This window comes from Camellia sinensis, chromosome 3 (genome assembly GCF_055761805.1).
Source record: "Camellia sinensis isolate YWXY chromosome 3, ASM5576180v1, whole genome shotgun sequence".
Classification (NCBI taxonomy): Eukaryota; Viridiplantae; Streptophyta; class Magnoliopsida; order Ericales; family Theaceae; genus Camellia; species Camellia sinensis.
In genome coordinates, this window is record NC_138963.1 from 125,871,885 (window position 1) to 125,896,535 (window position 24,651).

Genomic DNA, 24,651 nt, shown 5'->3' on the forward strand with positions numbered 1-24,651 from the left:
ATCTTTGATCGAGCGAGTGGGGGTGCTCATAGATGACCTTCCCTAATCGTACCCAAGTTTCCAAGCTGTGGCAACTTTGATGATGACGGACACGTCAAGGTTTCCTAAATCCCCCCCAAAATAAAATATTTAGGTGGCGACTCTATATCTGGCAAAGCAGTCCATGTTTGGCACTTCTTTCTTAAAAATCAGTTTTCCAAAACGACTTGCCAGATTTGGACTCTTTGGTGATTTATCAATCTCACATCGCACATTGTGAGATCAGATTAAGAACAGACACAAATGAGTCCGAACTATAGAAACAAGGCCCTCGGGGCGCGTCTGCAGTGGCCCAAAATAAAGAAAGAAATTGCAGAGTATGTGTCCAAGTGCCTTCAATATTAGCAAGTTAAGGCTAAACATCAGAAACCAAGCGGCATACTTCAGTCTCTCCCTATTCCCGAATGGAAATGGGAAGATGTGACTATGGACTTTGTTGTTGGTGGTATGGACTCTATTTGGGTTGTAGTTAATAGACTGACTAAATCTGCACATTTTCTGCCTGTTAAAACTACATTTGATGCTTATAGATTAGCTACTATATATGTTGATGAGATTGTTCGTTTACATGGAATTCCAGTATCTATTGTCTCGGATATAGATCTGAAATTTGTGTCTAGATTGTGGAAAAGCCTACAAAGAGCTATGGGGACAGAATTAAGATTCATTACTGCATTCCATCCACAAACCAACGGGCAATCAGAACGGACAGTACAGACCTTGGAAGATATGCTTTGGATGTGTACTTTAGATTTCCAAGGGAGTTAGAAAGATTATTTGCCACTAGCAGAATTTGCATACAATAATAGTTTCCACTCCAGCATCGGCATGGCACCGTATGAAGCTTTGTATGGTAGAAAGCGTAGATCACCAATTTGTTGGACAGAGGTCGGAGATAAGGCCTTGCTTGGGCCTGAAGTTGTGCAAGACATTTCTGAGAAGATCAAAATTATTCAACCAAGGATTAACACAGCTCAAAGTCGACAAAAGAGTTATGCAGATGTTCGAAGAAGACCTCTTGAATATGAGGTTGGTGATCATGTGTTTATTCGTGTGACGCCGATGAAGGGCCAAGTAAGATTTGGAAAGAAAGGTAAATTGTCACCCGGTTACATTGGGCCATTCCAAATTCTAAAAAGGCTTGGTCCTATTGCTTACCGAGTCACTTTGCCGCCGGGATTCGAACAAATGCACAATGTATTCCACGTATCAATGTTAAGGGGTTATCTTCGAGATCTGTTTCATGTGATTGATTATCACCGGATAGCTCTTGATGAAAATATGGATTACACAGAATGGCCGGAACGGACCTTTGACCGGCAAGTGAAACAGTTGAGAAGCAAGTCTATCCCGATGGTCAAAGTAGAATGGAAAGAACACTATGGGACGGACGCCACATGGAAAAAAGAGGATGAAATGCGACTACGCTATCCACATTTGTTTCCCGACGAAGGTAAAATAAGTTTGGAGGACCAAACTTCCTAAAGGAGGGAAGACTGTGATAACCCTGTTCCATATTATGCTCATTAATCTTAATTATGATTGTGATTATGTGTTTAATATGATTTTGGGTGCCATTTATATGATTATGTGTGGTTTTGGCTTTATTTCTGCTCACCGTAGGAAAATCTGTTCAACTTACCGTTATAAACTGAAAATTGAAGGCCTTACCGGCCACAGAAACTGAAATTGACTACGCCATTGTGATTAGCGTAATTTTTAGATTCTATGGTGAAATTTAATTGAGAACTGATTTGGAACGAAATAATTAGATTTAGAACGAATAAATTAAGCTCAATTACTTAGCCTAAATCAAATTTGATTAGGTCATCCTATATAAAGGTCTATATATCCTCGTGTTATTGTTTTGAGCTCATTTTGCTGAGATTACCCTCTACAGAGAGAGAGTGTACCGATTGTAGAGAGAGAGAGAGGGAGCTCAAGTTAGAGATTGAACAAGAAGCTTGAACATCTTGAAGACCAACTCAAGAATTAACCATAATTTGGGTGATTGGAGCTCATAGGTGAGTAATTGAACATTGATTCATAAGTTTGGGGTTGTAATTTCGTGAATTCAAGCTAGATGATGATCAAGAACATAATTTGAGTTGAAATTGATGAATTTGGAGATTGTATGTACATGCATGTGCATAATTGCCATGACTTCATACATTCAAACATGAATCATGTTGAACAAGAAGAATTGAGCACCAAATCTCACATGCATGCATGATTTTCATGAGTTTCATGATTATAAGTGTTATTTGTACCATTTGAAATAGAGTTGGAGTCAAGAATGTACATGCATGCATGATTGATGAAGATATGGGGTTTGTATGAAGTTGAATATATGTGTTTTGAAACCCATGAAGAGAACTCAAAATGATTTTGGAAAAAGGACCATGAATTTGAACAATTGGGTCTCAAATTCTTATATTCTCATATTATATAATGTGTTTCCATGTTTTTGAACCAAAATCATGAGTTTAGGATCTTTGAACATCAAGTTTGAGCTTCAAGAACAGTTTTGGAAATCCCAGAATTTGGCATGTCCACTCGAGTGGGGAAAGCTGCACTCGCATAAAATGTTAGTTCCCAGAACTTTTGTAGATATTGATGTCCGCTCGAGCGGGGAAGACTCACGCTCGAGCGCCAGCCACGTAGTTTGAATTCCAACTCGAGTGTCCGAAGTCATGCTCGAGCGTAAATATGAGGCAACCAATACTTTTGCAGACCAGAGGGGTCCGCTCGAGCGGCCGAAACCGCGCTCGACCAGGGAGCCCTGTTTCAGAAATTTTGTAAAGTTGATTTAAGTTTTGTTTTTCGTTCTCTTTCATTTCTAAGAACTCTTAGGCATGCATCGAGCATTATAAATGAATGTAGAAGATAAGAAAGAGGACTAAGAAGAATATGTGAATTAAGAACAGATTGAATCGTTTGTGACCCATATGTGTTATGTAATGTGTAGGGTCGAGCTCAAGGGCAAATCCACCAGCAGAACACTGTGAGTAATATCTTAATAAAGATATTTTGATGTATGTTATTTGTCCAATTATTTGCTCCTATTTGAGTTTCGTAAGCTTGTTAATCTGAAAGGCAGATAATATTTATTATGCCATACAATTAGGCGAAAGGCCGTTGGATGTGAATGATTGGGCCAAAGGCCATTTGACATGAATGATTGGGCCAAAGATTGTCGGATATGAATGATTGGGCCAAAGGTCGTTCGATATGAATGAATGGGTCAAAGGCCGTTTGATGCGAATGAATTAGGCCCGAGGCTGTTTGATACGTCTGGATTTGTAGTCGTTCGATACACTAGATAGAAACATGAATTGGGCCCAAGGCCGTCCAATGCATCTATTTCAAATTTCGTTCATGTATCTTCTTTATTGATATTATTCATTGGGCTTTCGCTCACACTCCTTCATGTGTCTGTAGGTAAGCCAAGAGATGTCCAAACCCAACCCCAGTGATGTATGCGAGTAACAATCAAAGTTTTGAGGAGTCATCCCATACGTCTCACGCACAAGACTTGTTTTCGCTCTTCTATTCTTTTGTTATATTTTTGCTATGTTAGCGAAAACTTTGGATCACCTTTGTATATAAGCTTTTGGTTTGGATGACTATGACTTGAATGATCCTATTGTGTAAAGCTTATATGTTAACTTCCTTTGATGTGGGTTATTAATGAATTTATTTGAAATGTTATGATGTGCCATGTAAGCACAGCTCTATGGACAAAAGTTTTAAGTTTGCTTCCATCTTGGCCTCTTAACTCTGTTGAAATATATCTAATCTGGTTTGAGGCCGTAGGTGGTCTCTTGATTACTAGCCAGTTATTACCTTAATCCATGGGGGCAAGTTCGGGTCATGACAAGTTCTGATAGCTCAACACCCCTCAGTCAACATGGAAGATATGCTTCGTCAGCTCCAGCAGACTATTGAGGCTATGTAGCTAGATGCTACCCGTCAAGCCAAGGTCAAAGCCCACCAAGTTGAGATTGCAGCCCGTCAAGAAGAATTAATAGATAGGCTTCAGCAGCAGCAACCGTAGCCAGCAGTCGCCTTTGCATCCCATTCACCCCCAGCAGGTGTTCCGATACCCGGGGTCACCATTAATGTCCAGGAAAATGCGGGCATTCAGCAAACCTAATCCCACCCCAGACCTCCAAGGCACCAATATACTAGACAGAGGCGCTGTTTGAATTTGAGGTTGACCCTACTACATTAAAGGTCAACAATATGGAAAAGCTCTTCAAACGGGCACAAGGCGTCAATTCAATCCCTGACATTGAGGATGGCTATACTGATTCCACAGTGACTCTACCAGACAGATTTAAGATGCCACACATAGACTGATTTGACGGCTCTGGCGATCCCATGGTCCATCTCCGGCTATTCTCAGACATTCTACAGTCGATGGACCTATCTAGACTACAGAAGTTATCCCTCTTCGGTCGGACCCTCTCGGGTATAGCGGCCATTTGGTATGCCAAACTTGAAGACTCTATGAAGAGAAACTGGAAGGAAATGGCTAAGGCCTTTATAGCACAGTACTCCTATAATACTCAAATTGAGGTCACTACTCGTGATCTCGAAACAACTCGTCAAGAGCCAAAGGAGAGCTTCTCCGATTTTGTGACTCAATGGAGGGCCAAGGCCTCCATGATGACTAACCGATCGGGTGAAAAGGACCAGATCAGAATGGCGGTTCGCAGCCTGCAAGAAAGACTGTTACAGAAAATGATAGTCTTGCCTTTGTCCACATTTGCTGAATTCCACGAAGTAGGGTTTCAAATCGAGGATGCAATGAAGTAGGGGTTGATTGACAGAGAGAGAGAGAGAGAAACCCAAGAGGGCTTTTACACGCAGTTCCAATGCGACTACTAGCAGTAGTGCAGTGCAAGGCCTTCAGACGTGAATATTGTCACCACCAGGCCCAAGACTGCCAATCCCTTTGCCGGTACATTCAACCCAACCTCACAAACCTCAAGTCATCAGGCCCAAGGCCAGAGGGTCTTCACCCCGCTATACATGTCCTTATCCAAAGCCATGGGCGTGTTGATCAAAAAGGGACATCTTAAGCCACTAGAGCCTGTCCTGTTACCCGATCCTCTCCCTTCAAAAAATAACCCAGCCAAATACTGCGCTTTTCACCAACAACATGGTCATGATACTGATCAGTGCTATAAACTATGTCATGAGATTCAAGATCTCATTGACAACAGGGTGATAGCGTCTCCCCAAAAGCCAAACGTCACTACAAATCGTCTCCCACCACATAATCAAGTCCCTCCACCCCAACATATAAACCTCATCCACACACTGGCCATCCCTTATGACCCTAATATATACATTACCCCTTCCCACCTACCCAAGCCGGCGTTATTCATCCCTGAAAGCACAGATTTGTGCATGATAAATACGTCTATACCTTAGCCTAAACCTGTAGTGGTGGTAGTGCTGAATGAAGAGAGGTCAGCCTTGGTGGAGAATTTCAGTCTGTTGCCCGAGGGCTCTAAGAACTTATCCGATGAAGAGGTCTACAACCCGTGTTGTTATATTGTGCCGATCAATCAAGTAAAATCGGAAGTGGTGCTGCCGACTGGGATGGAGGTCAGTGTGGCTCGGGATAATGGACCAAGCCAGGGATTAGATGATCTAGCCGATCAGGAGAATGAGATAGACAATTTACAGTTCTTTGATGAATTAGATCAGGGAGACGTGCATATTGATTGGTTTGATCTAGATGGGTCTGCAGACAATTCTGGGTGGCTAAGTGATGAACCCAATATAGAGAAGGGAACCAGATAGAAACTGGAAGAACAAAAAGCAAGAATTGCTACAAGGGCCAGAACAACCGGGGACAAAGGGAAATTGCCGGAGAGCACCGGCATCAAGAATTTAGCTCAGGAATTGGGCATTGTTAGTACTATTGATACCGAGCAAGAAGCCGCACTGAAGCGGTTTGAACAGGAAAGGGACGAGAACAGTCAGAAAGCTGGAAAAGCCAAACACCCTGCGGGGGATGATTGTAGTGTGAGAATGATTACAATGGAACCGGACAATTGTTTGTCGGTTGTCGGAGGAAATGGTGGGAAGATGATGATTTACATCTTGCCCACACTGATGAAGATTAGGGCCAAGACCTACCAGGCGACACTTGGTACGCTGAGGAGGTGGATTATATGACTCGAAGTGGGCGGTACTTCAAGGCCCCACACTTGGACAAACCCGAAGCATCTGGAAAGGACAAGGAGGTTGAAAAATAGAAGGACAAGCAGTTGGAGGAAGAAGCTGTACTGAAATAGCTAAAGAAGACCCAAGCTGATATATCCATCTGGGGTTTGCTCATGGCTTCGCGAGTACACAGGAAAGCTGTATTGTCGGCAATGGATAAAGCCAAACTGTCTATCAACACAACTCCAGAACAACTCGTGGGACTGGTTTTCTCAGGACGTGCTTCACCCACTCTAACCTTCTCGGACAAGGAATTACCGCCCGAAGGCTCCACAAATAATAAACCTCTGTATATATCGGTGGAATGCCAGGAAAAATGGGTACTAGTTGTCTTGGCTGACACCGGGTCTACAATTAACATCTATCTGTCTCGCACGGCCTATACTATTGGCTTGAAGCCAGTGGATTTTGTACCTATGGCCCAGGTGATCCAGGCGTACGACAACACAAGCAGAGAAGTGATGGGAACAGTACAAGTCAGAGTACAAGTTGGCCCGGCCCAACAGGATATTGAGTTTCACGTCCTGGACGTTCCAGCCACTTTCAACTTACTACTTGGACGACCCTGGCTGCACCAAGTAAAAGCTATTTCTTGTACTCTTCACCAGATGCTGAAATATCCCCATGGGAAAGGGGTGGCTATTGTCTTTGGGAACTTATCTACACATCCTCCACCGGAGGCACTACACCCGTACTGGAGATTATACATGGCGATGAGGATGTCTTCCTTTCGGGGTTAAGCTTGGCTGAGGCCCGGGTGGTGCAGAATATCCTGGCTGTTGATGAGGGCTTATATGTCAGTGCCCAATCTGTGTACCTCAAAAACAAGCTACAACATGTGCCCGGGATGGGATTAGAAAAGCAGTCGGAAGGGCGTTACTTCACTGGCCGATGTGCCACATAACCCTCATACCTTTGGCCTTGGCTATACGCCCACCAAAGAGGATTAGGTGAGGAAAGGGAAGGAAATGGTAGGAAAAGCCAAAGCTAAACAAACTGGGAAGCGCTATGAGCTTGTGCATAGGCCAATTTAGGGAACTCTGAACGGTTGCTTTGTCCGGGAGGGGGAAGACTTCCCATTTTGTGGTTTTCCTGAGCCATGGTTTAATTCAGAGGAGCAGCACGTTCCCGGCTTTGAGATCTTTTTCATCTACAACTGTAAGAAGATGAAGCCAGAGGGCAAAGGGCAGAATCTGTTATCGCCAGAGTTGAGCGGAGCACAGAAAATGATCCGGACAGCGATGAAATTGAAGTGGGGGTAGCACTAGCATGTCTCCTTTCAAATCCTTCGATCAACTCAGAGAGCTTAGGGGATGACCTAATTGTTTCCATGATCGGAGACCAATCGGGCTTGAACCCTTCCAGCAATATTCTGGATGCACCTGATGCACCACCCCTCATCTGGTAGTTCGAGGAAGGCTTCTTGTCCAGCAGTTCTGAGTTAGGTAGTGAGTTGGAATCTGATTCCACAAAGGCTGTGGAGTCGGAATCAGATTCTAGTTCTTTTGAGTCTGGGTCCGGTATTCTTGGGGTTGATAACCCGGATGCCAAAGTTTTGTCCGGGATGTCTTTTTCCTTTTCTTTTGAGGTGGTTGTAACCGAGAAACTGGATAAACTGGATCTTTTGAATGAGAATACTGTAGCAGATTCTGAGTACTTTTCTATGCCTCTTGTTTATTGCATTGATCAAGACTTTCAAAATTTTAGTGAAAACAACGAGAAAGGAATTCCTTCGGTTTTGAAACATTTGATTGATCGAGGAGAGGAGATGTTTGTAAAACCCCTCGTTAATGAAATCATTTCAATTAATGTGGGTACGGAGAAGGATCCGCGTCTGCTCCAGATCGGGTCCACGTTGTCTTCGGAGGAGCGTGAGTGCTTAGTCGCTTTATTAAAAGATTTCAAAAATGTTTTCACATGGTCCTACAAAGACATATCTGGAATCAATCCTGAGATTGTACAGCATCAGATCCCTCTTGACCCCGAGGCCTGACTTGTCAAGCAGAAGCTTTCGGAGAATACGCCCAAATTAGGCTTTGAAGATTTAGGAGGAGGTCACCAAGTAGATAGATGCAAGGTTCTTGCTAGTATCTGAGTACCCGACTTGGTTGGCCAACATTGTTCTAGTACCGAAGAAAGATGGCAGAATTCGGGTGTGTGTAGATTTCAAAGATCTAAACAGAGCCAGTCCGAAGGACGACTTTCCTCTACCACACATCGATGAATTGGTGGACCTCACCGTAGGCCATGCATTGCTCTCCTTCATGGATGGATTTTTCGGGTATAACCAGATCTTGATGGCACCCGAGGACATAAAGAAAACTGTCTTCACCACACCGTGGGGAACCTATTGCTACAGGGTGATACCGTTAGGGCTGAAGAATGGTGGGGCTATCTATCAACGAGCTACAACCACAATTCTTCATGACATGATCCATAAAGAGGCCGAGGTGTACGTAGATGGCATGATTGTCAAGTCCAAGGAAAGAGAAGGCCGCTACACCGCCTTGGAGAAATTCTTTCAACGAATCAGAGAGTACAGATTGAGGTTGAATCCATATAAATGCACTTTCGGCGTAACAGCAAGAAAAACGTTGGGGTTCTTGATCACACAGAGGGGCATCGAGGTTGATCCTTCCAAAATCAAGGCCATCCTAGAAATGCCACCACCAATGACTGAAAAGGACGTGCGAGGCTTTCTGGGTAAAGTGTAATTCATAAGACGATTTATTGCAAAATTAACCTTGACTTGTGAACCACTATTTGGTCTCCTGAAGAAAGAAAAGAAATTCTAATGGGATGACCAATGCCAATTCGCTTTCGAGTAGATCAAGCAGTATCTACAAAACCCGCTTGTGTTGTCGCTACCAGAGCCAGGGAAGCCCTTGATTCTGTATCTGTCAGTAACGGATACAACAATGGGATGCATGCTTGGAATCTGAGGATAAGGTGGAGAAAGCCATCTACTACCTACGCAAGAAAATGCTGGAATACGAGACTCGTTATACCCCTTTTGGAGAAGGCTTGCTTAGCCTTGATATGGGCTACTAGGAAGTTGAGACACTACCTGTTAGCTTACTCTATAATTCTGGTTTCGATATTAGATCCCATCAAATATCTCTTTGAGAAACCAGCACTTACGGGTAGGCTAGCTCGTTGGTTGCTTCTCCTCTCCGAATTTGATTTGAAGTATATGACTCGCAAGTCTGTCAAGGGGAGATGGGTAGCTGAGTTCCTGGCAGATCACCCAGTGGAAGGGGACGAAGCAGTAGAATACCTATTCCCAGATAAGGCTATTCTGCAAGTTGAGGAAGAGATCTAGATAATGTACTTTGACGGAGCGTCTAACCAGTACAGTTATGGGATAGGGGTGTTACTGATAGCACCCACCAATTCCCATATACCTTTAGCCTTCAAACTCCGGTTTAAGGTATCAAACAACAAAGCAGAATACGAGGCATGTATTGTTGGCTTGGAAGTCGCCCTAGAATTAGAGGCAAAAAGGTTGGACGTCATCGGGGACTCAAACCTGGTTGTATCTCAAGCAAATGGCAACTGGAAAGTCAAAGAAGAGAAAATAAAAAATCTATCACCAGACCCTGGATATTTTGATTCCTAGGTTTGAGAAGCTAACCTTCACCCATCTTCTAAGAGAGAATAACAGGTTCGCTAATGCCTTATCAACTCTATCATCAATGATAGACATCCCGTTCGGAGTCCAGATGTGTTTGATCATCATTGAACAGAGATATACGCTGGCCTACAAGACCATCACCACAATAGATGAGGCATAAGATCAAAACCCCTAGTATTATGATACTTGGAACTTCTTGGAAAAGGGGGTGTATCCACTAGGGGCAAATGCCAAAGATAAAAGGGCAATACAGCAGATGGCCATTCAGTTTATCATCTACGGGGGTAAGTTGAATGAACGAGGTCATTTGGGAATGCACAAGTTGTGCGTCGATGCAGAGGAGTCAAAGCGGCTAACGGAGGCCATCCATGGGGAAGAGTGTGGAACACACATGAACGGAGTAATGCTAGCCCGGAAGATTCTTAGGCAGGTGTAACCAGCCCGCGGGGGACCTCGCTACAGCTCGGACTCGATTTGTGTCACGGTTCTTAGTCTGAACCAAAGAGTCCAAATCCGGCAAATCGTTTTGAGAAAAACAGATTTTTTTGAAAGAAGTGCCAAACATGGACTGCTTTGCCAGATACAGAGTCGCCACCTAAATGTTTTTTTAATGGAAATTTAGGAAACCCTGACTCGGTGCCAAAGGCCACGTGTCCGTCATCACCAAAGTTGCCTCGGCTCGGAAACTTGGGTACGATTGGGGAAGGTCACTTCGTGAGCACCCCCGCTCGCCCGATCAAAGATCGGCCTCTACTAACCATGATATCTATTTTTGAAAACATTGTGTGTTCTTATTCCGGTTATTAGCCTAGGTTACTATGTGATGCGCACAACATACAAGTATAGACTGGGTCGCCTGAATTGGAACAAAACATTTCATGTTTGCTTTTTTGAAAGATGGTTTGCTACTCGCAAGTAGGCTTAAAATGCAGATTTTGCCACCCTCAAGTGGGCTTAGAAAAGATGGTTTTGCCACTATCTAGTGGGCTTAAAACAAACAGTTGATGATTTATTCCAATCCAAGTAACCCAACCTTCACCCACAGGCATTCAGGCAGTTATATCACATAAGCAATTAGCCTCATGGTAAGCATGCTATTCATGGTAGTCACTCACACACATGCAAGGATGCTAAAGCATAAAACTCACCGAGTACTCCAAGCCAAAACAGAAACTCATTAGAAATCATGCATGAATCCTAAGTATACAGAAATGCCTAATGCAACACATGCAAAAATGCAACTATGGCAGGCTCGGCTATTCTAAACATGGCATATGGAATGCGGCAACTAACATGTATTCAATTTGGAATTGAAAGTACAATGCAGTTAGTATGATGTGCCGAGCCCGGTGCATGCAAAAACAGATGAATGATGCAAACATGCTATCATACTGTATGCTAATTGAAATATGCCCTAATCTAACCATCATAAGCGGATAAATAAAAGGGAGAAAGACGTGGGGTTGGAAGACATACAACACACACACGCACACTTATTACAGTTGTGCACTCGCGCAGAGGGTCCGAATAAATATACAGTCCCAAATAAAAGAATATTACAGTCCAAATATTACAGTCCAGATAATATACAAATTCCTAATTAATTAACGAATTAACTAAGAAAAACGGTAAAACTGGCATGCGAGCCAGGGACTGCCTTGCTTCTGATGAATGATGTATGCCTGGGCTGCCTTGCGCGGAAATCCACCGGGATGCCCCAATTAGTCTCTGTTTAGCAGTTATTCTTGAAACGCGTGCCAAGTCCCGAAAAATTGCTGATTCTTTATTTTGCTGCAACAGAGAGCAGGAAAGGGGCATAGCAATGTATTTTCACAGATATATGCATGCATCGATCCTCGTGCCACCAATCACGCATATCGAGGCATGATGACTGAGGAGTCAAAATGCACAATTCAATATAGGATGAATGCACATGAAAAACACAACAAGACCTGACTCCATCATGGAAGATCCGGAGTGTCGGTGACTGGGGAATTGAGACACATTCCGTCACTCGGAGTACGAAATGTACCTCGTTTCCCGTGTCCGGGCTAACTCCTATCCCGAACACGATGCAATATGCATGACATGCATGAAATGCGACTAAGACACAATCCTAACATACACAATGCTATGAAAATGAGATGCCTCGAAATGCGTGCACACGAGCATGCAAACCGAGGAAATGCATGAATGCGATCTAAGACACAACCTAGTATGCACTATGCTGTGAAAATGAGATGCCTCAAAATGCGTGCACACGAGCACGCAAACTGAGGCGATGGCATACGCAATGCAATATAGCTAAAATGGCATATAAAATGCAACATGGACTTATACTAACATGAGAGAGACTCAGCCATACTCACATAAGAGGCCGGTGGATGAAAATAAAGTGTCTCGAAATGCGTGCACACGGGCACGCAAACCGAGGCAATGGCATACGCAATGCAATATGGCTAAAATGGCATATAGAATGCAACATGGACTTATACTAACATGAGAGAGCCTCAGCCACACTCACACAAGAGGCCGATGGATGAAAATGAAGTGCCTCGAAATGCGTGCACACGGGCACGCAAACCGAGGCAATGGCATACGCAATGCAATATGGCTGAAATGGCATATAGAATGCAACATGGACTTATACTAACATGAGAGAGCCTCAGCCACACTCACACAAGAGGCCGATGGATGAAAATGAAGTGCCTTGAAACGCGTGCACACGGGCACGCAAACCGAGGCAATGGCATATGCAATGCAATATGGCTAAAATGGCATATAGAATGCAACATGGACTTATACTAACATGAGAGAGCCTCAGCCACACTCACATAAGAGGCCGGTGGATGAAAATGAAGCGCCTCGAAACGCGTGCACACAGGCACGCAAACCGAGGCAATGGCATATGCAATGCAATATGGCTAAAATGGCATATAGAATGCAACATGGACTTATACTAACATGAGAGAGCCTCAGCCACACTCACATAAGAGGCCGGTGAATGAAAATGAAGTGCCTCGAAATGCATGCACACGGGCACGCAAACCGAGGCAATGGCATACGCAATGCAATGGCATGGAAAATGATATGAAAACATGCTAATGGAATTTCAGCACTGAAATGTGGGAAAAACAGCCCCGAAATAAGGCGAAAACACACCCGATGCATGTAATAGTCCTGAAACATGGACTTTGGCACCCGAAATGGCCTATAGCTATACCAAATATGCACAATACGGACATACAATGAAGAGACAGTAGCAAGGCAGCCCAAAAATAAGCATTTTTCCAGTACAAATCATGGCCAAACAGCAAGCAAAGATAGGGCAACAATGGCATGCAAAAAAAATGGCCCTAAACATGAGATTATGAAGCAACTCACAGCTGCTAACTCCAAATAGGTTAGGGCCCTTCAACAAAGTTGAAGAGGGGCCCGAAATAAGCCACTTTACAGAACTGTAAAAACCTCAAAAACAAACATAGATATGGCTAAGCTCTTATGCAAGAAAATGGGCCAAAAGGTGGCCAAAGAAGCAAGTGGTATATACAAAGCCCAAACTGAAAAATGCCCTTCTACAACATTGAAGAGGGACCAAAAATATGCATATTTACAGAACTGTAAAAACCCCAAAACAGTATACAAACATGCTAGAAATGCAATGCAAAATGAGGCTCAAAAGTGGCTATAACATGAGGTATACAAAGCATTCACCAAACAAGCAAAGACCCTTAATTAAACATGAAGAATGGGCCAAAATAAGACTATTTTTAGTTCTGTAAAATGACTAAAAACCGAAGCACAATAGGCTGCCAAGATATGCAAGAAAAGGGGACCAAGGAGGGATATAACATGAAGTAGCATATGGAGGTCCCAAACCATGAAAGGCCCTTAATAAAACATGAAGAATGGACCAAAATAAGACTATTTTCAGTGCTGTAAAATGACCAAAAACCGAAGCATAATAGGCTGCCAAAACATGCAAAAATGGGACCCAAAAGAGAATATAAAGGCAAGTATAGCATGGAGGTCCCAAACAGTGTTGAGCCCTTCTTCAATGTTGAAGAAGGGCTCAAAATAAGCCTATTTACAGTTTACATCATGCTCCAAAACAGATCACACATAAGCTAAAAATACTACGCAAGATAACGGTATTTAAGAAGGATATTGAAGCAAGTGCAATATGGGGGGCTCAAACAGTGTTGAGCCCTTAAGCAAAAGTGAAAAAGAGCTCAAAAGAAGGCCACTTTCAGTTAGAGCCGGAGCTCAAAACAGCAAGCATATATGGCTAAGGAATGTTGCAAAAATTGGCTTAAAAAGAAGGGAATGGCAACTCACCCTTGTAGACCAATCTTTGGTTGCTTCTTGAACCAAGTTGCAGCACCTTTAGACTCTAAGAAGCCCTCCTTGCTGCTGGAAATGGAGTGATGGTGATGGTGTTAGGTGGTAGTGAAGAAAAGGGGATGAAACTTGGGTGTTTTAGGGTAGAAATGAGAGAAGGAGAGGGGATATAATGCAAGAGGCTCAAAGGATTTTTTTCTAACCACAAAACCAAAGCTGGAGCCTCTGTTAAATAGGCAAGAATGGGGGGAAAAAAGGGGGGAAAAAGTGGGGGGAAAATGGATCAAGTTTCCCTCCAAAAAATGCCAAACCCTCGGACATGGATGAAGTGTAAAAACAAATACATGGCTGGAATGCACTCACAGGGGCAAAAATGGCCGGCCAGTTTAAAAGGGGCACAAAAACTGGCTGTTAGGCACCGGGAGTGGTGTTCGACCACGAAGTGGGTCTCTCAGACCTCAGTGTCCCTCAAAAGGGAGCAAATAAGAAGTATGCCAAAAACCGGAGCAAATGGAGATGGTTAAGCGGTCCCGAACCGAGGCACACGGCCTGACGGTCCCGAAAATCGGAAACCGGGCTCCGAAATGGACAAAATGGCCTACAGCCACAAAATATAGCCCACGGCCACTGAGAGATGGTCTACGAGACCTCTCCCTCCCCTCAGGAAAAGAAACAGAGAAAACCGAGTCTGGTTCGCAAACCGAGGCAAGGCAAAGAAGAGGGTTCGGAAGTCCGGAGGCAGGGCTCACGGCCGCGACTCTGAGACTTCTGAACGAGCACGATATGCAACGTCACCGAGCGCTTAATCGGTGATGTTTGAGTCTTAAGGTTGGTCAAAAATGGGGTGTCTACAGCAGGGTTATTATTGGTCAACCATGGAGAAGGATTGCATTGGTTTTGTTCAGCGATGCCACAAATGCCAAATTCATGCAAATCGTATGAATATCTCGCTGTCGAAGTTGTACAACATGACTTCACCATAGCCTTTTCAGTCTGGGGAATTGATGTTATTAGGGCAGTTACGCTGAAAGGCTCGAATGGGCATGAGTATATTCTGGTGGCAATAGACTATTTTACGAAGTGGGTCGAAGTCCAATCTTATATAGTGCTCAAATGTAGCCAAGTTCATCAGGAATAACATCATTTGTCGTTATGGGGTCCCGAGTGAGATCTTTTCAGACAATGGCTTCCATTTCAAGAGAGAAGTGATCAACTTGTTGGAGAAATACAACGTGGCTTTTCATAAGTCATCTACATACCGGCCGCAAACCAACAGAGCTGTTGAGGCCACCAACAAGAACATCAAGCACATTTTGTAGAAAATGGTTGAGACCTATAGGGACTGGCCAGATAAATTACCATTTGCTCTCTGGGGCTATAGGACTTCAATTCGGACATCTACTGGGGCAACTCCGTATTCTCTGGTATAACTCGAATTTCTTCGCACCCCCTTTCAGAGAGCTCGAATTGGTCCTACAGTTCGGACTCCTGTCACGGTTCTGAATCTAATCTCACAAAGTGCAATGTGAGACTGATAAACACCAAAGAGTCCAAATCTGGCAAATCGTTTTGGAAAATTGATTTTGAATAAAAAGCGCCAAACATGGACTGCTTTTCCAGATTACAGAGTCGCCACCTAAATATTTTATTTTTGGGAAATTTAGGAAACCTTGACTCGTGCCAAAGAGAAAACAGATGGCATTTCAGCCCAATTTTACTAGAACGGATATGAGCATAGCTGAAGGACTGTGCTCTCTACACTGAAGTCTGCCCCAAAACAGATACCAACTTGGCAACTGATATGCACATTCCTTTATAGTTTCATTGTAAAGCACATACCAGTTAAAGAGAGCCAAAACACCCCTATGATGGGGTAGGGTTACCTTCTCCTAGTTTCGTCAGGCGCTAGGGGTTCACTACGCAAACATGCGGTTTCAAACAATTCCTGCATTCGGGTGAGCAACATGTCCTAGTTTGGAACAGTCTCTACGGCTTCCGATATGCAACTAGGTCAATTGGTCAAAAAGGGTGCTTCAGCAAGACCACCTAATATACCTCTCGCTCCTAACACCGAGAAGCAAAAGGAGGATCAAACGGTACAGCGGTAGTCCAGATCCAAGGTTTGTGTTACCATAGTGGCAGAGCCCGCAACCGGTCAGCCTTATGGCAAGCTCTTCCAAGTGAGCCTCCGGCAAACTATTCAGGAATAGCAGATGAAAAACACTGTGACTTAGGCGCACCTATGCAAATGCAATGCAAAGAAAAACATAAATGTAGATAAAACAACATATCATGAGTTTGAGTCAAGTTCTCTAAATCCCTATTAGAGTCGCTAGAAATTGTAGCTCGACTTTCCTCGTGCCCCCTTTTGGAGAGCTCAAATTGGTTTTACAATTCAGACTCCTGTCACGGTTCTGAATCTAATCTCACAAAGTGCAATGTGAGACTGATAAACACCAAAGAGTCCAAATCTAGTAAATCGTTTTGGAAAATCGATTTTGAATAAAAAGCGCCAAACATGGACTGTTTTGCCAGATTACAAAGTTGCCACCTAAATATTTTATTTTTGGTAAATTTAGGAAACCCTGTCTCGTGCCAAAGGCCACGTGTCCGTCATCACCAAAGTTGCCTCGGCTCGAGAACTTGGGTACAAGAGGGGATGGTCATGGAATGAGCACCCCGTGTAGACGAGCCCGAACGTCCCGGCTCCGCGCGAGAAGGCGCGAAATCGTTTTGTTCTTAAGCTACTACAGTTCAGACTCAATGTCACGGTTCTAAATCTAATCTTGCAAAGTGCAATGCAAGACCGATAAATCACCAAAGAGTCCAAATCCGGCACATCGTTTTGGAAAACTGATTTTTATAAAGAAGTGCCAAACATGGACTACTTTGCCAAATACAGAGTCGCCACCCAAATGTTTTATTTTGGAAAATTTAGGAAACCCTGACTCATGCCTAAGGCCACGTGTCCGTTATCACCAAAGTTGCCTCGGCTCGGGAACTTGGGTACAAGAGGGGAAGGTAATGCAATGAGCACCCCCGCTCGCCCGATCTAAAGATCGGCCTTTACTAACATGATATGTTGTTTTTGAAAACACATGTGCTCTTATCCCGGTTTATTAGCTAGAATTACTATGTGACGCGCACAACATACAAGTATAGACTAGATCGCCTAAGTTGGAACAAAACATCTCATATTTGTTTGTTTGAAAATGGTTTGAAGGTGCTACTCGCAAGTAGGCTAAGACGTGGGTTTTCCCACCATCAAGTGGGCTTAGAAAACATGATTTTGCCACCTCAAGCGGGCTTTAAACTCGCGTTTCGATGAATTGTTCAAATTCAAGCAATCCAACCTTCATCCACAGGCATTCATGCAATTAATCACTTAGGCACATAGCCTCATGGCAAGCATGCTATCATGGAAACACTCACACTCATGCAAGATACTAAAGCATAAACACTCACAGTGTACTCCGAGCTAAAACAGAAGCTAGTTAGAAATTATGCATGATCCTAGTTCATGTTAAGATGGCTAGTGCAACACATGCAAAATGCAACTAGAAATAGGCTCGGCTATTCTAAGATGGCATATGAATGCAACTTGATAACATGTATTCAAATAGGTATTGAAATACAATGCAGTTTGTATGATGCGCCGAGCCCGGTGCATGCAAGACAAATGAATGGATGCACGCATACAAACATAAGGATGCTAATCGAAACATGCCCTAAAACTAACCATCGAAAGTAGTTAAGTAAAAGGGAGAAAGACGGGGGGTTGGAAGACATTCACACACGCACGCACACTTATTACAAAATTCGCCCTCTCGACGGAGGGTCCGAATAAATAATACAAACCAACTAATTAACTAACTAACGAGCTAATTAATTATTACAAAACTCTTAACTAATTAAACAAATTAATTAAGTTACAAAATCAGCTAAGTAAGAAACTAAAACAGGATACCACAGCTCTGCCTCGAAATGATGAATGATGCATGCTCGATCGCCTCGCTCGGAAATCTGTTGCCATGCCTCATGTTGCCTCTGCTTGCACTATTTTAGACTTCTAAAAACTGTGCCAACTTCTGTGATGCTTCTGACCTACCTCATGGACATTCTGAGAGGTCATCGGCCAAGAGGGGTGGCCATCGACCAGTGGATAATGGTCATCGACCAATTTTGCGACTATCGGCCAAATATTTGTAGCCGATCGGCACACTAGATAGCCGATCGGCCAACTCTTCCTGCAAACTCCTCCTTTTGTTGCAGTAGAGTACAAACAGAGGCATGGCAATAGATTTGCAAGAAAATGTGTGCAACTACACCACTTATCATGTCTAAGGCTCAAAGGTGTGTAGTGCTCAACCCTCGGGCCACCAATCACGCATCTCGATGCATGATGGCCAAAGGAGCCAAGTGTGCAATTCAATGTAAAATGAATGCACAAAAACACATAAATGCCTAGAACTCTATCATGCATGATCAAGAGCGTCGGCGATTGAGAATTAAGGGACGTTTCATCAGTTCAAGTATGAAATGTCCCTCGTTCCTCGTGTTTGGCTTAACACCCAAACCAAACACAATGCAATGCATGCGCAACTTAACAAAGCTAATGGCATGTAAACAAAGTAATGCAATATGAGCATGCAAGCACCATGCAATGTACCACGCATGCAACAATAATACAATGGAACAAGCATGCAACAACATGCTATATATCAAGCATGCGACAACATGCAAATTATAATGTCATGCAATGCAACTAGCATGCAACAACATGCAATGTACCAAGGATGCAACAACATGCAATGTACCAAGCAATGAAATAAGCATGCAACAACATGCAAAATGGACTTAAACTAAAATGGGCAGACCTCAATCATGCCAAATCAGTGGCCAAAACACCAAAACTAAGGCACCAAAAGGCAAAACATGCATGCACACATATTAGTCCACAAGCAAGGCAACAAGAATACAACCCTTAGAGACACTCAAAGGGGTGACAAAAGTGGAAGTGTAACAACATTATAAGCTCTAAAATTAAGTATGGAATGATGCCAAATCAACCAAGCAAGACAAATATGGCATGCAAGAAAGCTCAAAGCTTGAAACTAGCATAGGAACTTGTACCAAAACCACATAAATCAAACCCCAAAGGGCCAAGGACAACCAAAACAGTCCTAGATCAGGCCAAAATGAGTCTAAAACATGCATGGGCCAAAGCTAAAACAAGCCAACATGAAGGGCATAAGGCATGATGCTTGCAAGGCCAATAAAGAGGGTTACACTACACCTACCAAGACCAACTATGGCATGACTTAACCAATAAAAATCAGAGTTATGGCATGTCAAAATAAGCCCAAAAACCCACTGAGATGGCATCCCAAAATCTTAAGCAATAAGACATGCATAATGGCTCATGTTCAAGGCTTAAAACACAAACCTCCCAATGCATGGAAAAGGTGACAAATGTGAGTGCACGACCACACTATATGGACTGGAATCACATATGAAATGATGCCAAATCATGAAAATGGTCTAAGCAATGCATGTTAGTGACTTGGACACTCAAAGCTAACAAGCTAGGATGCACTATGGCTATACAAAGCAATGCATGCATTATAAAACAACATCAAACAGAGCTCAAGCATGGTAAAAAATGAGGAAAAACTTCTTTGAGTTGAGCCAAAATATGCAAGAATGATGATCCAAACACAAGATGCATGTTAAGGCAATAGAGAGGATTGTACTACAAGTGCATGGTGCATGCAAGTGGCTATCAAACCAACCTTAGACAGAGGTATATCATGCTGAAATAAGGTCTAATACATGCTAAGATGGAGCCAAAACAAGCTTAACAAACATGTTACTTTTATGAGCCATCCATACAAGCATATGAGACATAAGGAGAGGGGATGACCCTCTCCTATGCGGGACTTCAAAACACCATTTCCACCACTGAAAATCCTCTGGATTTCATTAGTGAAAAGGCCAAAACAAGGTGGTCCCAATAGCTTAAAAGGAAGGCACAAGAACAGGACCAAACAAGGCCTAAGAGGGAGTAGACAACCCCCAACACAAAAGTAACCTTAAACAAACATTACAAGCATGAAAAATCAAAACTTTTTACAGAAGAAAGTTAAGCTTAAATCAGCATGCAAATAGGTCCAAAAGCTTAAACCAAAACAAGGGTTTAAAGGCTAGTTGACTCACCCTTGAAGAACACCTTCAAGAACACAACTCCAGCACTCTTACTGACCAAAACCAGCCCAAAAACACTAACACCACCTCCTAAGTACCCCAACAACAAAAGGATGGTGTTCTAGTAGGTGCTTTAGTGCAAAAGTATGAAGGAAATACACTTTTGAACACAAACTAGGGTAAATATGGAGAGAGAGATAAAATATAGAGAAAGAGTGATATATGTTTTGTATATTAACTTTCAGAACCCCTAGAAAAGGAGAGGGGTCTCCCTTCTTATAAAAATTCAATTCTCAAGCTTGTTGGACAAGCTTGAGTTTTGATTCAATCCCTCCATACACATGTATTGTCACGACCCAAACCCGCCCCTAAAAGTTTGGTCCATGACCGGCCTATACATAGGCCTCAAAATAGAATTTTAGGTTAATATTTAATTACATACGGTGCCTTAAGCGGAAGAAATATCAATAAAAGACAGCATCCATTGAGCTTGTGCATACATGATGGTTTAATTGGGTTTAAGCATTTAAATATACTTCCAAATATACATATACAATCACAGAATTTATATAGATCTCGCACACACTTACATAAGACTTAATAATTTATGACTCCCAACACAAATTAAGGCCTTCGTGTGAAGACATACCCCAGGTGACTTGGCAAATAGGCGAACCTCAGTATAACTCTAGTGTCAATCCCCGATGGCACCTACAGAAATATACATAAAACAGAATGAGCAAAGCTCAGTGAATAATAGCAATGTAAGAAGGTTAATTGAATAAGCAAAACCTTGGATAAAATAAATAGACTGCTACCAACCATATACAGGTCTTATCCATAACTATATTTCAATACGATCTCAGGCTCACATATAATACAGACTGGCTTCAAGCCCATGCAGAACACAAAATGACCTTAGGCCAAACATATTATGCAGAGCGGCCTCAGCCCAGCAGATTATACAGAGCAGCCTCTAGCCTAACAGATTATACAGAATGGCCTTTGGCCTAACAGATTATACAGAATGGCCTCTGGCCCAGATATCAACAGATTGGCCTCTGGCCCAGATATTAACAGATTGGCCTCAGGCCCACAGATATTAACATATTGGCCTCAGGCCCATAGATATTAACAGATTGGCCTTAGTCCCAGATATTAATAGATTGGCCTTAGGCCCATAGATATTAACAGATTGGCCTTAGGCCCAGATATTAACAGAATGGCCTCAGGCCCACAGATATTAACAGATTGGCCTTAGGCCCACAGATATTAACAGATTGGCCTTAGGCCCAGATATTAACTATCAGAACGGCCTTGGGCCCGGTTCATATATGTATGGACCCAAGAGGTGTCTCGTACGAATTCTAGAGGTGACTCACACTGCAGCACTTAGTTTCGTACAGCACTTTGTTCCATACCAGAAATCAATAAGTCTTAAAGACCGAACAATTCATATCATGTCATAGCATAAACGGAACGGATAAACAGAATAGAATAGTCCTAGATTCATAAGAATACCGTTACACAATAGTGTACATAAATTACCCTATGGTTTATTACAAGTTGACATAATTGTCTTGCGTGTATCAGAATATGAATAATAACTATTAACAGAAGGCACATGTATCATTACAGTACAATTAATAAGGACAGAAAAATTCACATCATAACGGCCTCGAGCCCATCATTGGCAAAATAGAATGACTCCAGATACACAAAGATATCATTGCTCTATGATGCACACATGTTCCATTTATTCACCATGAATCAATAAAGTTAACTTGCAGGAACAGAACGTTAATGTTATCGATTAACAGTAAGTAAAACATACTACTACAGTACTATTACTCACAGTGATAGGTCTCTGACAGCGGTGGAACGATGTCCTCATCTTGACTTACAAACACAATGCACATAGCAGATTATGAGAATAAAACCAATCTCTTTTTATTCCTCAATTAATAGCTATGGTGATTCTAGACTCATTAGTCCTCCATAGGTTATAAACCATGCCTCATAAGATAGGAGGAATCGATAGGAAAAAGGTTCGGACGAAGAAATGGTACGAACCCGGTAAATAGAAAGTGAATAGTTGTCACTAATTTGGGCATAACTATTTCTGTATTTAGAATTTAGGAGTGAGACTACCACCATTGGAAACTATACTTCCGGGGCTTGATTTTAGGCTCAAGAATCACTCAAAACGGAGTCTGGATGCAAAAGATATGCTTGTTTGAAGTTATCAGGTATAAGCTGAAACAGGGTTGGCCGCACGTGCGCCCAATTGGACCGCTCGTGCGGCCCAAATCCGCTTGAGCAGAGAAACCAGCCGCTCGAGCGCCCAAAGAGCAGAATGAAACCCTTCTTTTTTCTTCATGCTCCACTCATGCGGTGCCCATGGCCGCTCGTGCGGTCTGGGCAGAATCAAACAATCCGAAAATGATTTTTGCTCCAACACTTGATCTATCCATTTTTTAAACTTGATTTCAAGTCTAATTACTCAAAAACATGTAAAATTCCTTTCAAAACATAACAAACTAACATCATTCAAATGGAATTTCATCTCAATTACATCAATCTTGCTCAAAGTCAAACTTCAAATCTCATCTTTTCTATATATTCAAACTTCTACAATATGTGCCCAAATCATGTAAATACATCTTACACATAGGTGATTCTCGTACCAAACCTTGTCATTCCATGAATCATGCTTAAGATTGAACTCAACTCAAGGTTCAATTCCTTGAATTCAACCCAATCCATTCATAACCTTGTTCATTTACATATGAAATTTCCAAATTAAACCTTGATTTCATGTAATAGATGGATTCTCTACAAGGATAGTAGTTAGGGCCACATACCTTACCCAAATCTTTGTTCTTCCCTTTAATCTCTTCAATTTTCCCAAGCTTTTTGGTTGATCTTCTTCCTCTCTCTTCTATTTTCTTCAATCATCTTCAAACTTCCATGGATGTTGAGTTTTGCCTCTCTTTCTCTCTCTCACGGTTCACTTTCTCTCTCCCTTAGATATTTTGACCCCAAAGTGATGAGTTCAACAACTCATATATCTATGCATATATAATACACACATAAGTTCATCATAATAGGGAGAACCAAACGTGCCCTTACGAATCGCACAAAATCAAATTCCAATTAAACTTCCCAGATGACTCTAAAAATTATGCTCATCATAAATATGTCCCTTGTTCTGGTTTCTGAAGCCTCTAAGGCCTTCAATTTGCAGTATAAAGTTAACCACCCAAACGTGCATTAACGAATCAGGCAAATTAGATTTCCAATTAATTTTTCCAAATAGTTCTAAAAATTCCCATTAACATACCCATGTACTCAATTTTGATTTCTGATCCCATAAAGGTCGGTGATTTCAATTTTAAATCCATAACTCAACCGATAATGCTTCATAGTTAAATAAAGATGATTTCTTATACGCATTTTGGGGTCATTACATGTACGGAGGATGAGATCTGTGCTTACCAGCTGTCACAGCTGGCACAAAAATATCTACAAAAGTAGGTGGAAAGGTCTCGGCCAAGAAATATGGCCGATCGACCAAAAAGAGTGCCGATCGGCCACCACTTATGGCTGAAGGTAAGAAAACAAGGCCGATGGCACAAGGCCTTAGCTGATGGGTTGTACGGATGGCCAACAAGCCACCCTCTTCCCTCAGAAGCAAATACCACAAGTCCTTGGTCTACAACCAAGTACAAAACAAACAAGTTGAGAGATCCTAAGGCAAAGCGCACAGCCGAGACCTTCAGGAACTCAAAATGAACACGAGCATGGATGATCATCGAGTGTTTAAACGATGACGTCCAAGTCTTGAGAACGGTCAAAAATGGGGTGTCTACAGTTGCCCCTCTTTGACAAAACTCGAAAGTCATAAGATGACGGGAGTGAATGTCAAAGCCCAGAGACGACCCATTTTCGACGAGGCCGAAGACTTAGACAAACATACAAGATAACAAAGATATGCGCCCGCAGGCAGGGGCAAGATGCAAATGACATGCACAATGCCGAACATAACTTATGAGCATGTAAAGAGAGTTATAATGAAACATTTATGCAAAATAAATACAACAGTTTAAGCAAGCTAATAAGAAAGAATAGTCCTACACATTCCAACAGAAAGGATGTAAGAAAATTATGCAATTCTCACTGCGTCTCAC